We start from the raw sequence: 5,148 nt of genomic DNA on the forward strand, positions 1-5,148 counted from the left end.
TCTTCCATCTGATGGGATAATCGTGAGAGTTCTGGTTCGTTCAATGCAAGAATAGAATAATGGAAATATGAGTGAATATACTCTATTCAGAGAATTGCTACTTCAACAACCACTGAAGAAAGGGGAAGAAGAGCGAGGACATCTACAGCCACTGGGCGAACTATTGAATCCTAGGCTTTTCCTTCTTTTCAGTTTCTGGAAATCTGATGAAAGAAATAGAAAGACTTTAGAAACTCTGCCTCCCAGGAGAATCAGGTCTTGCTTCTACAGCTACTTCAACAGCAAGAATGAAATTCCATAAATGGAAATTAAGAAGGCCATAATATCTTTTCAAGAAGAAGACAAGACTACTCCGCTCCGCTTCTTTACTGAAGGTTCCGAGCAATATTGTAACAAGACTATTTCTCAGTTCAAGGTAAAGGAAGAAAGAGAAGTCGATTTGCGCTCCATCTTTTCTACATCTAATTTCATGACTTTATTCGCAAATTCTTTGCGCCTTTGTTTTAATGAAGTCGCTTCTCTTTATTCAATGATCGTCTAGTAGAATGAATGAGTCCTTCGGACCGTAGGAGGCTCTCGACTGAAAGGAGAGAGGGTCTCGTCTTATTCCTTTTATTGCCGTAGGTAGGCTTTGACGAAGGAGTCTTCTTCCTTTTAGGGGTTCTGAGAAGGCATCAAAATTCAATTCTTCCATTATGACTTTCACTTCCTTTCCTTTGATTGAATTTCTTATATCCTCTTCTTTGCGCGGAGGTCCGTGGTAGTTTAATTCTTCGGTATTTCCTAATTTCTCTTTTCAGGTTGATGAACTTCCATTGACTTTTTCTACTTTCAGTGGATAGTCCTGGTCCTACGTATCTACTTTCAGTGGGATAGTCCTGGTCCTACGTAGCTTCATTTCCGAATTGTTGTTGGACTGATCTTTGTTTTTTCTTGTTGGATAGGCTTGGAGTTGATGGAACTTCCACTTTCGAGCATATGATACCCGCAGCGACGAACTAAGAATCAATCAGGCTTGAATGAATCTGATTTCGGGTTGGCTGGCGCCGTAGCAGCTCGGAGGGAGAGTAGGGTGAATATGCTTACATTCTTTTTTTCATTCCGCCTTCAAGCAAGAAGAAAGAAGAGATTAGTTGAAATAGGCTTGATGGTAGGACAGACAGATGGAATGGAATCCGTTAGCGGTTCGTATGAGTACAAACAAAGGCTCATTCAATAGGCGCCTAGGCCCAGGCAAAGGCGAGACGTGAAAGGGCAGTTGCTGTCGCCGCTCTTGTTTAAGCAGTGGAAGATATTCTGAGAAAGAGAATCGATTTTCAACTCGTATAATCCCAATGGATGGAATGAAATAAAGAGTCCGCGTGGGACGAGGGGGCGAACTAGGGTGCGAACCCCAAGGACTGATCGATGTTGCAAGAAAAGCAAGCTTCTATTTTGATGCTTCTTTTTCTTGTATTTTTGTCTACTATTCTTTTTCAGACTTATTGCTTTCGCTTTGAATAGCGGAGGCACAAACTCGGCTAGGATCGGTATCATATTGGCTCCCCACTACGCGGGATTGACCGCTCCGTGGAGAGGTCGGCGCTTTCCTGAGATCTTGAGGTTTCAGCAGGATCAGTTTCAGCTCTTTGTTGCTGAAGTCTTTCTTTCTGGAGAAGTATAGTCATAGGGAGAAAGCCTAGGGAGCGGAGCATAAAGAAAAAATGGGGAGGAGAAAGGAAGTTTCAGTGGACAGAAAAAGTCAAAGAAAAGCAAGCTTCTATTTTGATGGCTCTTGAATGAGCTAAAATAAAGGCGTCTTTGGTCGAAAGACAATGGTGACAATCCAAGGATTATTTAGTTTCCACTTGATTTGCGAGAAAGACAGAGACGCATACGAAGAACAAAGCTCGGGGGCGCAGCAGCTCAAGACCCGATACCGATCCCAACCCCTGACTCATCTCTCTCTTTTGGCGAGTAAGTAAACGTAGAAAAGAAGTGAGAGATCAAGTATCGTCTCGGAAAGAAGCTCAGCGATGGGAGTTTGAATGAGCTCCTGGGCATTCTTTCTTGTGTGAGTATTTGAAAGCGGGTCATCGTAGGTTCACTACGGAGCCTTCTTGTTATGATAGGGGCCAAGGCAAAAAGCCTAGCCTTTCACGGATAAAGAGAGAAATCGGCACTTAGCTCATTATCCCATTTCATCAGATAAAAGATTCGACCACTTCCATGAAGCAAAAAACTCAAGCAAGTTTAGGGTGAACCTCTACTTTGTTCCCAATATCAGTCCTCCTACCAGATCTTAGTGCCTTAAGCAGACGACCGCGTAGTGGGCTAGAATGACTCTCACTCTACGGAAGAAAGACGAATGAATGCCGAAGAACTCAGAGTTGGACTGACCCGAGCTTCTCTGAAAGGTGTGGTAAGGTTTCTTATTGGAAGAGCGTTGAGGCTACTTTCTACTGGTTATCTCACAGGACTGCGCGTGCCTTCTGACTCTAGGCTTTCTTCTTTTCTCCTTGCTCAATAGAATAGAATCTTGTTCAAGCTCTTTTGGGAACTATTCCTGAGACTTCTCCTCCGTCAACCGTCCGTTACGGACAAAGGTTTGTCTCGTTTTGGCTTCCTCTAGCATCGGATTGTAGGCAGCTTTCTGATTCTTAAGCAAAGAAGCTCCGTAAGGTCCATTTATTATGGGTGGGCGAAGGGGGAAGGGGATTGAACCCGCGCGTGGTGGATTCACAATCCACTGCCTTGATCCACTTGGCTACATCCGCCCCTACCCCCGGTTTCAGTCTCTATCTACGAGAAGCAATATGATACCCCTACCCTATGACCGCAGATAGGCTAAGGCGCCTTTACAAATATTAGAATAGAATCCGAATAGAAGGCTTCTCTTCAGTTTCTCGCTTAGAAAGATTGCAGGGGCGCTCACGCGACCTTCCTTCAGCTGGCTCCGCCCTATCTCTTTCTATCTCTTTTTTCATCTCTTTTTTTTTTCAAATGGATATTTAGGGATCTCTCTTTCTTCTGAATAGGCAGATCTATATCCATTTCTCAATATATCTATCTATTTCAAGATATGGATCTCTATCTCTGGATCTATCTCCATATCTAAGAAGAACCAAGACTGAAAGGGCGTAACAACGGAAGGCCCTGTTCCCGACATTGTTCTCCGACGATGTCCCCTGGGCGAAAGGTAGTTTGTAGAGGAAGGGCTGTTCAAGGGCGATTCCCCCCTTTCCATTTCAGTAGGGAGGGCCTCCTTCCCCACCATTCCGGCCTATTCTTTTTTGATAGGGAAAAAAAAGGTAGCTTCTTGCTTACCAAGCCACCCACTTGAGAAGCTAGTCGCCAGAAAGAAGCGACGAAGAAGCTTTGCTGTCTACGAAGCTTTGCTTCCCCCGTAGTACTCGGCTTTTCGCTACTTTGATTCAAAAGGTAACCGACTATCCTCACTCCGGTTTCTGCAACCGTAACCATTTTCTCACTCCGACCATCCACTTTTTTTTCTTCTTTTAGGTACGCTCTAAAAAAAAGGATAAGCTTGCATTCTAGAAGCTACCGCTTCCCGCCTCCTTCATTCCTATTGCCCCGTGAGAAGTTCCCTTCCCTTTTCAAAAATGCCTAATGGGTCTGCCTCAGCAAATGTACAAAATGGAGCTGCCCGCTCTTTGGCTGACCTCCCATGCGGGTTGACCCAGAAGTCAAGAAAGAAGGAATGGATGGATGGAAAGTCGTCTTTGCCCAAGTGTGAACTGCAGACGAATTTGGAAGCTCCACACGAACCGATTTCCGCTATTCTGGATTCTGATTGAGAAAAGAAAGATGATTCAGCGAAGTTTTCTATGGTCCTTTGCCTAGTCTCGGTCCACAGTGGAAGGCTCCGCACCCGAGCCTCGTTAGACTCAGCGGAAGTCCCTTTCTTCATTGAGGCGGTCTCAAAATATGAGAAGTCCTGAGCATAGCCTTTATTCGGGGTGAGCTGACGCAACTCCGTACTGAGGCCTCACTACTACTGAATTAATGAACGGCTAAGAACCTAAAATAAGTACGAAAGCCTAGGTACGTGGTAGTTTAATTCTTCTTAACCAGCTGACCTGAGTAAGCCCGACGCCTCCCTTTCTTTATAGAAAGATCTACACCGCCTCAATGAAGAAAGGGGACTATGAAAGTCCGCCGATCCCGGAGGGTGAATAGTTCGGAATGGCATATACATCACACAAGGAGTCTGACCTTGATTTTTCCCTTTGTGAATGAATGGGAAGATATGAAAAATCAAACTAATAAGTAGTAATTCTCTTTGTCTTTCAAAGCTTCTTCTCAGCAACTCGACTCTTTCGTCATCATCAAAACCATCTCGCCTTCTTTGAAGGAGAATGAACCACCCAGGTGGAAGTGCACGCCAAATCTCCTGATTTGATGGAATCGGTCTTTTTTTCTTATCTAAACTGAGTAAACAAACTACCTCTCTTTCTTCTTCTCGTTCGGTAATGCACTCCTTAACAGTCTTCTCGAGCCTCTTTCTCTTATCTAGAACTCACTCATATTCTTTTTTCTTATAAGAAAGAAGTGCAAAATAATGGATTTCTAGTCCAGAGGACCGTAGGAGGCTCAAAGAATTTGAGATGAACAAGGACATTCAAAGACCTGTCTCATTTATAAGGAGAAAAAGAAAGGTCCTCAATGAGAGGATTTCAGACGTAGAAGGAGGGTTCAAAGAATATTGAGAATTTGAGAAAGGAAGAAAGGTTATTACATAGCGAGACCGCGTAGGAGGAGTAGAAACAGAGGGAAGGCGCGAAGCGAAGCGACTGTGAAGGAGCGAAGCAGCTCGACTAAGAAGGAGTCAATGAAGAAGGGCGTAGCTTATGTAAACGAAAGGTTGAGAAGACGAAGCCCTCAATCAAAAAATAAGGACTTATCCTGAAAAGGAGTGCAACTCAGAATAAAGGCTCAAAGAATGATCAAATTCTTTTCGAATTCCACTAGACTTGAAAACAAAGGCTCAATTCAATATGAGTCATATGGATTTCTTTTTTTTCGCAAATTCTTTGCTCCTAGCGTCAATAATCAGCCAGAAGACTCCTTCTACGGGGTCCTCAATTCACAAGGTCATATTCATCTGGAATAAATAAGGGTCCGGACTAGCTTAATTAGGAGTCTGAA

The sequence above is a fragment of the Cucumis melo genome, unplaced genomic scaffold (genome assembly GCF_025177605.1).
Source record: "Cucumis melo cultivar AY unplaced genomic scaffold, USDA_Cmelo_AY_1.0 utg002001l, whole genome shotgun sequence".
Classification (NCBI taxonomy): domain Eukaryota; kingdom Viridiplantae; phylum Streptophyta; class Magnoliopsida; order Cucurbitales; family Cucurbitaceae; genus Cucumis; species Cucumis melo.